This window comes from Molothrus aeneus, chromosome 1 (assembly GCF_037042795.1).
Source record: "Molothrus aeneus isolate 106 chromosome 1, BPBGC_Maene_1.0, whole genome shotgun sequence".
NCBI classification, from domain to species: Eukaryota; Metazoa; Chordata; class Aves; order Passeriformes; family Icteridae; genus Molothrus; species Molothrus aeneus.
In genome coordinates this window covers 123353704-123366352 of record NC_089646.1, presented here as the reverse complement: position 1 = coordinate 123366352, position 12649 = coordinate 123353704, and the positions used below count along the sequence as shown (strand labels likewise).

Here is a 12649-nt window from a genome sequence, read left to right as displayed (position 1 = left end):
CCATCTTATTTTAACAACAGACTTACATTCTTACAAGCTACATTGTAATGCACCACAGTTTTCTTTCTTGAACAAGAAGAGATTTTTGCCCATCCTATAGAATTGGAACTGGCATCTGACAGTCACTGTTCTAGCATGAGCAACTATTTCTTTAATTTATTAGCAACACTAAACTCAAACAATCAATGCCATCTGTCACAAGAAAAAAATATTTCATATTTCATTAAAAAAAAAATCACAAAAAAATCCAGAGCTACTCATACTACTAGTTATGAGGAGTTTTTGCTAAACTTGAACGAAACATTCTTTTGTTCCTTTTTTTTTGTTATATATTTTTTTCAGTGTACAATAGTGTTGTCTTGGAATTCACTAGCATCATACAGATATCAAGAACTTTCTGTGCCTCAAGTGGGCACCTTGGGAAGGTTGAAAGTAGCTCAGTATGTTTGGCCTGACAGTACTTTCACATTTACATCTCAGCAAACTGACCCTTAACATCAAGAATTTTTCTTGGTATACCTGCAGATAGACGTTTTCGGAGGAGAAATATATTTTTACCTTCCACTTTGAATGTGTTAGAAAAAAAAATCCAAGACAAATGTAGAGAGCTGCAGATCAGAAACATTAGGCAGAACTCTAGAAATTGTTTGAAATTAAAACCGAGAACCCAAGTGACTCATGAGATTGAACAAAGAACACAGGAATTGATGGAACATTTATGTACCTAAACTTAATTTAGTGAGTTTAGAAATTACTTTTCTATGGCAAAAAGATATATATATTAGCAACAGTCTTGGTCAAGGTTAAAGTTTTGCAATTATTTCCTTTCCCTTGCTTTGAAGTGTGAAAGTGCTGTTGAGCTTGTCCTCAGGGAATTCACTTGAGCTGAGCACAAGACTTACAAGTGTATATAATCTGTGTGCTCATGATTTTTGTAGCTCTTGGGGTTGACCAGCTGTCTAATAGGCAGCAGGCATTTCCACAGAACACCTTGTGAGGGATTCAATGACAGCTCACTTGATGAGCATCACAATTTTGACTCTTCTGTGGAGTTTATCTCACTCCTACCTACTAATGACCGACAAGTTAAGTCAAGATGCTGAACAGGAATCAATTTAAGGCTGCTGCTAAAGTAATAATATCCTTTACCAACATGATCCACAGTATTTTAAGTGAGGTTTCACATGTACTATAAACAGCATCATGGAAGGACCATTAATAAGCATCTGTGCTATTTTAAAACAACAGGTGGTGAGATCGTTTCACCAAAGTTATGTGCTCACCATATGTGTAAGTGGAAATACTGTAGGAGGTAGAAGGCAAATGAGTGAATAGTTAGCAAATATATATATTATATAATATATATAATTATATGGATATATTAAGATCTATATGATCTCATTAAAGCTGCAGCACATTTCACGGACTAGCTAACAGCTGCCAAAATAACTTCAATATACCTTTGAATCTTTTGGAATAGCTGCTAGAACAAAAACGTGAGAAAAAGAAGCAGTCAGAGTAAGAGAAACTAAGACTGTTATGTTGGCATTAGACCTATTTGCCTCTAACATCTGATGAACCATCGGGACATGAGTGCAGAAAGGGATACAGAACTGTGCAGAGACCAGGCAGTTGCCATAAAGGCAGGTTAAATTCCTCATGAGTCCTGTAAAGCCAAAGAACAGCAATGCAGTCAATTTTTTAATTCATTTTAATAAAGGTTAGGAAACAAACCAAATTCTGCTAGAGAGAACTACACCCCAGCTGACATGGAAATTCTTCTACTGCAGCTCTTCCTCATAGTTCATGTTTTATACTTAGTTCAACCAGGGAAGAAGAGCAGAGATACCCTGGAATCACTTTACAATCACAGAAATATGACCAGCTCAGAAATGCAGCATGTCTTCAGTATTTTAGGGAAGACAAAACCCACTATCATATTTTATTGGTTCTACCATAAGAATAAAAAGAAAAATAAAAGAAGTTTTTTGATCTGGCATTTGGCTGGGAGATTTGCACCAACTGTCCTATACAAGTCCATCTTGTGTTACTTTCTCCTCCAATATGATTGTCTTTTGAGACTGGGATATATACTAGAAACATACAGTTCCTGTACAATCAGATCCTTTCTTTTATAATGTTGTCTTAATAAAGTAATTTTCTAAGAGTAGACAATATTAAGAGTCTCTCAAAGCTAGTCTCTCTTTAATGACACATCATGAAAAAATAGATCCATGCTTTTTCTGCTGCTTACATGCAGTTCCCTTCAAAGGAAAAGCTTCAACCAGCTTTCTTTTGCAAGAAGCATACATGAACTCTGCATTTCTATCTCCGTATTTCATATTAAACTCAGGGGCTCATTATCCAGGTTGTGAAGCGCTGACTTACTTGAATGTGTCAAATTCAAAATAAGATTATCAATACCTGGTTTGTTGCCACCACTAATATACTATAAATGGATAAAACTCTCAGTTCTCTTTAATGATTGCTACCTTTGCAGTTTAGTGGGCGCTCACATTAAGATCCTCTATTGACAGTTAGTCCAACATGGAATCCATCTGCATAATAGGAGACAAAGTTTCAGTTTGTGCCTGGCATTTATTTTCAGAAATCAATTTTTTCTCTCCCAGAAACATGAGCTATTGCACATGAAGGACATGCACTTTGAAAGTGTGAATGCATTTCTTCTTCAAAATAAAAATGGTATGTTGAAATACTCTTGATTGTTTGCACATGATAAAGTTTTAAGTTCATTGTGTAATATCTGTCCCCTTTTACCCTGCTCAAGCCTTTTTAAATAGAATTCTTAAATTGGAAAAAATAATCCAACTGAAAGCCTAGTAACAACATAAGTAAAAAATGACCTGCTTGCTCTGAGACACTGTTATTTCAGTTAGTTCAAACAGCACTTGATAACATCATTTTTAAAATTCTCATAATAATAGAAAATATATTCAGCTGAAGTGTTTCATCTCAGCCCTTGGAAAGGACCAGAAGTGAAAATCAAACCTCTGCAACTTCAAGTGCATTCAAGGTCACTGGGTTTTCCAGTTTGTTCTACTAAGGAAACAAGCCTTTTGCAAACATACCCATCTGGTCCCCACTAATAAAATTGGGTAAATGAACCTGCTGGTTCAAAGGCTGACAGCAGCCTAGAAACCTCAAAGATAATTAAGCTCTTACATATCTGAAGAACAAACCCAGATGAAGTATTCCAAAATAGCAGAACCTCTGAGGAAAAAGACAACTAAATCTCAGCTGCTCCCCAGTCTGTCTGGCACCAACCAGCTGGCCAACTAGGCTGTTCTTCCAGTCAGTGCTGCTGCTGCCCCAGATCAACCGCAATAAAGATGCTTTCCTTTGGCTGGCAGAAGTATGGAAAGTTACAGTAACAGAAGGAGCAAGAGTTCTGGGAAAGAAATCTGTAGGCAGTGGATTTACACCAGATATACCACTGAACTAGAATCACATTGATAATTAGATATACTTTTTCTTCTATGGACATGCGCGCTTTACACCACCTGCCTTTAGAGTACACAAGATAAAAACAAAAGCAATTCAAGTTTGCAGCGGGGTTCTTGGTCAACCACTGCTTCATCTCTGCTACCATATTGTTTTAAAAAAAAAGTTAATTTTTTGAGAATAAAGAGTCTTGAAAAATTAGGTTTGCCAGGAAGCATGAAGAGGTAAATTTGCTGTGATAACATTGTGCCAACATTAGTGAGTAGTCATACTACACCGAGCTCGTAACAACTGCCTGGGGGGGCCATTATTTGATTTCTTCACTCCTGTGAAGAATCTGACTTTATATAGACTGGATGGCTAATAGGTAAAGCGTCTGAACTCAGCTACATGGTTTCTTTTTCCAACTAAATGCAACTAGAGAAGAACAGAGCAGCTCTGAAACCATCAGCCATGCTTAATTCTAGAAAGCAAAAACCAACAGAAATGTCCTAATCAATGCTTCAAAATTTTTACAGGAACAAAATAAATGTATGGTTGATGAAAGACACAGGTTTGACAAAACTTTGTTGGTTTCTTTTCGAGTTTGAAATATATACATTGCATGTGCCATGACTTACTTAAAGCAACAAGCCTGTACAGGATCATAGTTAATGACCATGCTTTGGAGAAAAGATTTGTATGTTGGACTGATTTCTGACTCTGCAGTTCATCACTCGCTCTTTGTTTCAGCGTTGTGAAAGCTCAATTGTTTTTTTATACACATTTTCTGTCTCTGTAGCTGTCATTTGCCTTCTGCATACCCAGCAACAGTACAGACTACATTTAAATATCTTCCCAGAAACAATGACAACAAATAAAGCAACTCCCTGTTATGTCCCTAAGGATTAAGTGTGTCACTCTAGCACCATGACCAGAGGCTTCAACCACAACCACAACTGTCTGAGCTTCTGTGAACCCTTGGGTAACAGGATCCTCGAAGATGAACACACAGGTAAATAGACATTGAATAAAATAACCTTCAGCTTCCGGTATCCTGCTTCCTTTTTCATTAAGAACAGATTAATTTCCAATTCTTTCCTTCACAGTAATTTCTTCCATTTCCAAACCACACAGAGCCATTAACTGTTGCATACAAAGATAGTGCCTATTCTAATGAGCTGTCTCTGCATGCCAACCTCCTGTATTGCTATAAACCTGCTTTAGGGCAAGTTTTCTTTTTTAAAGCAGAACAAACAAAAAATAAAAACAAACCAATCAACAAAAAATAAAACCAAACCAAAACAACCCAACAAAAACCACCAGTGTATCAGGCACAGAAATAGGTCAGGCAATTTTTTTTACCTTCTCAATTCCAAAATAACATTCATTTGCTGTTAAGACCTATCTACGCACCACAACGTGCAATGTTAACAGCCAAGCTACAATATGCATACGTTCTTTTTTCCGCTTCTACAGGTGATATGATGGAACAGCAATTCACTAATTCTTCCATTAACAAACAAATGCATTTCAATTTTGCTGCTATTTTGTTTGTCGGGAACCTTAGGCTAGATAAAAATGAATAAAGGGAAAAAAACCACGCAACTCTTGGAAAAAGACGACAGAATCCATTTTGGTGTAAGGGCCGGTTCCCCAACTTCTACACTCTTTAGTTTCCTGTGAAGCGACTTCCAAATCCAGGAATGTGCATGAAATGACATCTTTTTTTGCTTCTGTTCCCCTGAAGCCCTTCTGCCCTAAGATGTCTTCCTCGTCCCTTGAGGAACGCCGGGGCAGCGCGGGGCGCAGTCCCGCACCTGTCGCAGCCCTGTCGCTGCCGCCCCCGTCCTGGGCTACGCCACTGACAGGGTGCCCCGACACGGGCACGGAGAGCAGCCCGAGCGGGGGCTGGCACCGAGCCACCGCACATCCTGGCCATGGAAGATAAAACGCACCACTGTGGCGCTTCAGAGAGCGCAGCCTTGCCGCTTTTGGAGGGAACCGCGGCAGAAAAGAGGAGAGGGAAAGAGAAGGAAGCTACGAGCCCCGGCACCGCTCCAGGGCGGCCAGGAGAGCCGGAGTGGGGGGCTCGCAGTGGCAGCGCCGCGCTCCCCCGGCCGGGCAGCGCCGCAGCGCTCGCCCCCGCACCCGGCAGCTCCCGCTCACCTTTCAGCGACCGGCTCAGCGCATCTTCCTCCCTCCCTCCTTCTCTCCCGCAGCGGCTGCTGGTGGCGGCCCGGAGCCCCCGGGCTCGGCGGGTGCCCGACGCTGTTCCTCCCTTAGCCGGCGGCAGCTCCCGCTGTCACTTCACCCCCACATCCCGCCGCCGGCGGCGGCAGCTGCTGCTCCTAAATTCACGGCGCTCCGGCGGCATGAAGTCATCCTCCCCGCCCCCTCCGCGGGCCGCCGCACTCCGCTCCCGCCGCGGAGGGGGAGACGGCCCCGCCGCCCGGCAGTCCGAGCGCCGCGGGGCCCTGGCGCTCCACCCGCCCCGGAGGGGCCGCCGCTCCCGCGGGAGCACCCGTGCCCGACTGCCCGGGAGCCTGCGAGGGGCGGTACCGTCTCCCGGGTGCGGTGGCGGTCCGGGGGACCCTCCCCAGGCACGGCGGCGGGATGGGCCGCTCCGCCCCGCGCCTGCCGTGCCCTCCCGGGACTCCCCTCCGCGGCAGCGGGCAGCGTGGCGGTCCCGTCCGGCGTGTGGGGCTGCGCGCCCCGCTTCGGCCCCGGTGCTCGGCACTGCCCGGCCTGTGGGGCTGCGCGCCCCGCTCCGGCCCCAGGCTCGGCACCGCCCGGCCTGTGGGGCTGCGCGCCCCGCTCCGGCCCCAGGCTCGGCACCGCCCGGCCGTACCGCGCTGAGCGGCGGGGAACGCGGGGGGACAGCTCCCGCCGCGCTGCAAGGCCGGAGCCAAGGGAGAGCGTCCCCGGACAGAGCTCTCTGTGTATCTGGGTCTCGCCGTTTGAAGGAAAAGGCGCTGTAACCCCTCGGGCTCGTGGGTGGGCTCCCTGTTCCCACTCTCACCTCCCGGCCTCAGGACGCCCAAGCGCTCCTGACTCGTGCCCTAAAAAATGCAGCGCTCCCTGGGATGCAGGAGAGCTCCTCTGGCTCCTGCTCTGTGCCTGGAAGGGGGAGCAGGGGACAGGCACTGTGCTGTGCTCAAGGTCACCTGGGCAAACTTCCCCCTTACCAAGGGCGTCCTGATATTTCTGAGACCCAGCAGTAGGCATGTCTATTTTTGTTACTTACAGAGAGCTGTGCACATACTGAGTGACCGACAGGCTTGTAAGGAAGGCCAGATTCCTATCACAGTTTGCAATTCCATGACCCATCCCATGTGCACAACAAGCACAGCTATGTTGGTACATAAATGACACCAGGCAGTCTAGTGTGGATATCACCAATGCATGCCAAATCATTGTAGTTTGAGAGCTCTTCATATCTTACCAGCAAGGCAGGGTTGTGTCTGGTCAAGAGAAGCTGTGCTGGATGAGCTCCCAGGAAAAACAAACACAGGAGTTTCCCAGGTGCTGCACCTGCTCAGTTGACCCAGTGGTCAAGTGGTGCCTCAGCAAGGTTTTGGAGTGGACTCGTGCTGGAAATGTTGATGATCTCCATTGTGGTAAGGTCTGAAACACGAAGACCTGCTTCAGTGGCCTGGATATAGGTAGGACGATTGTCTGTAGTGGTAGAGGAAAACAGCAAAGAGAAATGTCATTAAGGTAAGGTTCTTAGTCTCCCAGATAAAATATAAAAACTCTGAACCTAAGTTCCCTTTTGGAAATTCATTGTGTTTATTTTTATGGTGGTTATGGTACGGCTTTTCACCTGTGCAGTTCTACAGTTGCTCTATTTTGGGCTGCTCCTGTTTACTCCCTGCCTTGAACCTCTTCTGTTGATTGGCATTGCAGACCTGAATGTGCAGCTCCAGCAGCATCTCAGCAGTGTTACTTAATCTCAGCTGACAGTGTGTTAGGTGTGGTGATTGAAGGCTCATCTCCACATGCACAGAGGAATTTAGGGGCACTTGGGAAGGTGGGGGACCCAGGTCAGGAGAGGGAGCCCATTCCCAGCCCCTCCCAGGGAAGCCTCAGTTCCCATGGAGGTAGGGGACACACCCAGCACTCAACCAAAATCTTCTGTGTGGGTTACTGCCTAGGGTTATGCGACACACTGTGGAATGGATAATGGAGCATTTTGGGATTAAGATTTATGAGATATTTAGGGCAAGAACCAAAGACAGGGAAAGGAAGGGATCAAGGTGATATGGGAATGAGCACATGTGAGAAAACAGTGGGATGAGGAGGTAAATAGGGCTGCTCTGGTGTAAACAAATTGCTGATCAGACTGCTTGTCTGGCTATGCCCTACACCTGATCAGTGCAGTCTCTCCTAGACTAGACTGTGTTTCTAAACCTTACTGTGTGAGAAGTCTCCCTGTGCTATATGTGTGCCTCTGCATGGGTGTAAGTGCCAGCAGCAGGAGTCACACCTCGGGTTACAGGGACTCATGCCAGAGAGGAGGGCAGGATTTCACCGTTCATGCCATCTGTATTTGAGTGAGTGCTTCTGTCTATGTTGATCTGTGTGGTTGGCCTTGTGCTTATTTATATATATATATATATATATTTGTGTGTACATACTTTCTGTGTGTGTATGCCTGTTAGGAATATGTGTTCAGACTTGCTGCTTACTAGGCCTAGGAAAACGTTGCTATGGCAGCCTCTCTTCTATTGGGCTATGTGGTTCAGCAACTCATAACACAATTCATTAAATGATTATCATAGCAGAAAATCCTAGATCTGTGCAAAAGCAGGAATTATTAGTATTTAATTTTTATTATTTCTTTGGTAGCAGTAAATTCCAGAGTCAAGAGAAGCAAAATGCTCTTGGCCCAAGGGTTTTAATTAGTATTCAATATACATGATTGCAAAAACAAGGCAAAGAGGGAGACACCGATAGGATTTTATTTTAGTAGAAAAAACATTTAGCAACATTCAAAAAGCCTGTTTTAGTCGGAGGATATAATCTTTGATTTAGCAATCATGGGTTCAAACAGTTTAAAATGAATGTCAATATAAATTGATTGAAATCTAAGCATTTCAGCTTTAAAAAGTATGCTGTAGGGAAAATAAAAGGAAATAAAGAGCTCTCATGAATATCTGAATATGGGGAAAGTCTGGAAATGTCTTTAGTAAGTGAGAAGATTGTATAAGGAAGATTGCTTATTTGCAAAGGGAGTGACTTCAAAGAGGATTACAGAAGTGTTAGGAGGAGAAAATTGTGTCTTAGAGGTTAGAAACAGCAAGGATGAGTTTTTTCAAGGATGAGTTTTTTCAATTCAAATTGAATTAGATTGTTAAAATAAATAATAAACAGCAAAAGGTGCATTGTAAAAATGTGAAGAAACCCTGAAATGAAGAAGTTGAGCTCTTTATTTAAGTGAGAAAGGGGTGAAAAATCAAGGCTCTCTTACTCAAACTGAGTACTGGCTTTCCTGATAATTGCTGACTGGAGTAAAAGGTGAAGCAAAAGAAAAACAATGAAGGGGAATAAATGAATCTATACAAATGGATGTTACTATTTTCACAGGGAAATTAAAATCAAGAGTTGTTCAAGTCAGAGGAGTAAAGCTCCACCTAAATTTGTGAAGTCAGAGGTGCTGCCCCATTCTTGGAGATTGTCAGGTAGGTAGTACTAGTGTTTATGAAATAAAAAGAGAGCCAGGAATTTACAGTTACATGGCTTAATTGGTGATAGCATGCAACGCCACAGCCAGTAGTACAAGAACATAGGAAGAGACAAGGACCACTGCACACAGGCTTCTTTAAACTTTATACTCCTGAAACTAGAGAAAATTGGTTGTACTGAGGATAAAAAAAGAACTCTTATCTCCCATCCACTTTTATTTCTGCCTAAATAGCCTACTTCTTATGGACCTGCTTGTGTGGCAATTATTTATGGTAAGTTATATTCATGTCTTCCAAAATTCGGATTCTTTGGGAGTTTCTGCAGTGCAAGCCAATGTGCTGTTTCCTGAAGAGCCATAGATTATACTGCAACTGTTATAAACAGTTATTATAACTTTTATAACCAGCTTTTTTGTCTGTTTGCCATAAGCTTTTTGTTTCCTTTTAATATTAAACTGAGTACTAATGTACACTTTAATAACAGGATTTTTCTGAATATCCTCAGACTGCATTTAAATGAAAGCAAGACAATGAAAAAACAGTTCTTATGAATTTTTGCAATTTTTTTAACAGATATGGGCAAAAATTTTACATAAATATTCAAAAAACAATTGAAAAAAAATTGTCTCATGTCAATAGCAGTGCAGCTTAAGATACTGAGCATTATTTTATGGTTCCCATGGAGAATATAGTAGAGTATAGTAGAGTACAGTAATATTCCTACTGGATATCAAAACAGTCTTACTCATGTTGAAATACAATGTAGGAGAGCACCATAAGAACCCTTAGTTGCACCCCTTAGTAAGTTAATATCCAGCTGATCCATCTGTTTATTTGAATTAATTTCAGGTCCCACAAATAAAATTATGCACAAAATAAAAATTGCTATAGGCTTTCTACTGAGAAAAGACAGTATCTAAAAATCTTGATATTGTAAGCATGGTGTCTGCAGATATTTTTTAAAAGCAAATAGATTAAGCTGTTTTTCCATGACCACTGTTTCACTTCCTTACTCTTCTTTATTTATTTTTTCTTTCCATTATGGCTTTATAAGCTGTTGAGAAAATTTAGTGAGTTAACACATTTTGTTCAGTTGGTTGGGGTGTAATATATATGCCAAAACCAGTGACTCAAAAGTACTGTGATGAAGAAGAATATTGCAAGATGAACTGCAATGTCAGCAATACTCAAATAGACTTCTTTATAACTGAATCATTATCAAGAAAACATTTTTAAAGTAGTTCTATATTTCTCCAATAATTTCCAAACCATTTGTAAGGGAATAATTTTTAAAGTAAATTCTGGTTGATCATTTAACAGCTAATAAAAGAATATGAATTAAAAAGAATTCAGTATATTATTTTCTAATTCTCAGCAATAGTAAATTTGAGGTAATATGATCTGGTTGTACGTAGTTTAGAATAACCAAACTCTGGATACAGACAGTCTCTGCCAGTGTTTTTCAGTATTCTCCTCTTAATGCTAGTTGCTTATTTTCTTAGACTCAAATTTTCAAGGCAGGGACTGTCAAAGATTCAGTTTGTACAACATTGTTAGGCATGAGCAAAATCCATTGATAATAATTTATGGCACTTAACAATACTGTGAACTTTTGACTTGGATGCACAGGACTCAGCTGCACCCTAAGTTACAAGTTACTTCAGCTGACAGCAATGGTAGCTGTGTGTGCACAGGGGCAGAGCTTGGCCCTTGGCCTCCTTGATGTCACTAGGAACAGATGTGTTTTCCTTTCTTTTCTCTTGGGGCTTCCAGCATTGTCTTATTACAAAGCAGTCTGAATTTCTTAATGCTTTAAATTGAAACCTGCTTGAGTTTTCTAATTTTCCACTGTCAGCTTCATTGCTTGCCTATATGTTCTCTGAAGTTGGTAGGAATAATAGTCCCATCATAGCATTTTCTATGCTTAAAAATACATTACTAGAATTGTAATATAAAGCATCCCTCCAAGTGGGAAAAATAACTTTTAACAATATAATGTTGCTATAATGCATATGCCATAAGGGGAGAAATTAAGACATTAATCAATCTCAATTCTGGTATTAGCTACAATGTGTCTGAGTTCTTGACTTGTCAGCCTCTTCTTTCTCACATTTTTTGAAGTAGTATGTGAAATCTTATTTTTTAAAGAAAAAAAATACTGTCATGACAATTCTGATACTTACATAGATCTTCAATATGTTTACTTATATGAATAGATATCTAGTGACCTTGTGTAAAGTTGTCCTTGCCCATGACAGGGGGTGTGGATTAGGTGATCTATAAAGGCCCATTCTAACCCAAAAAGTTCTATGATTTTATGATATTAATGTAAGATGTAGTACTTTAGCTTTTGCTTCCAAAGCTGTTTGTCAACAGTACAAAACCAAAAATGGGAGAATCCTGACATTTGTTGTTCATGCCCTCTTCTGTCTTTGCATCCTACTGGATCTTCAACCTAATTCCCATCTGCAAGCTTCTTATATCAGCCTATTTCTTTGACTGTCATTAATACAAATTTTAAATTCTGTAAAGTTTTAATCCTGATTTCAGATTTCTTCTCTTACACCTGTTTGTTTTAGTGGAGGAACCCATTTAAGATGAGTCAGTGAGTCCAGGTGCTTATTGTTATGTACAAGTCTTTAAAAAGAGATTTGTCCAAAAGATTGTCTTCTCTTCATTTACTATGCAGCAGAGAGCCTCTTGCAACACATATCTTTAATTAAAAAGAAGAAAAATAAGAAGATTGCTACCAAAATTTGCAGTGCACAACAAGGAAGAGAGAAGCAAAGACCATGAGAGCTGCCAAAACTCGGTGCCTTTGCAGATGCAGAAAATTTGACAGCAAAAATGTGTCACAGTGTTTCTGTATATCTTTGATTATTATTCACTGCCAAAGCAATAAAAACCAGCCAAGAAACATGAGAATCCTGTCCATCTGACCAGAGAAAATATATATTTTCCTAATTCCAGATCTAGCACATCCCATTTCACAGTAATGTCTCAGCACCCATAAACTTTGCCTAAAGCAATTTCTAAAACTGAGGACTGCTTGTTTTCATTCTGTATGTTAGGTTTGCTTCCCATTTCCCTTTCTGTATCCCTTTCTGTTTAATATTTTTGGGCAAAAAAAAATCAGTTCAGAATTAAATAAAAAACCCAATGATTTTGGATGGTAACTAATCTTAGTTGGCTAAATAAAAGAAGCTTGTGGGTTGCTTGTAGTTTTTCAAATGTTGGTGAGTAGGTGGCATTTAAACATATCCAGTTCTCCTGGTTTTCAAGGCATTTATAGTTCTCAGTTGATTCTTTGGGTACCATCTTTTGAAACTTTTGATTAGGTCTGTTCTCTTGCCTTTTCTTGTACAAGGGTAATTTTCCTGACTTTAGTGCAGTCAGGACAAAATTGGACATGTGGAGTTCAAGATTTTATCAGTTAAGTCAGCTGCCTGTTTTCTGAGAAATCTTCTCTCAATTGTACATGTGTGTATATTTTGTGATTTTTTTTCTTCCCTATAGACTAA

General features: G+C 41.2%; 1 protein-coding gene across 1 annotated transcript in view; it reads right to left on the bottom strand.

Moving 5' to 3' along the window:
- The window catches only part of PKIA (cAMP-dependent protein kinase inhibitor alpha), a 43821-nt gene extending 37918 nt beyond the window's left edge, over positions 1-5903 (bottom strand). Inside the window, exon 1 of the mRNA XM_066564103.1 lies at positions 5611-5903. The gene's annotated coding sequence lies outside the window, so the exon portion shown is untranslated. The remainder of the gene's footprint in view (positions 1-5610) is intronic.
- Between the last annotated feature and the right edge of the window lie 6746 nt (positions 5904-12649).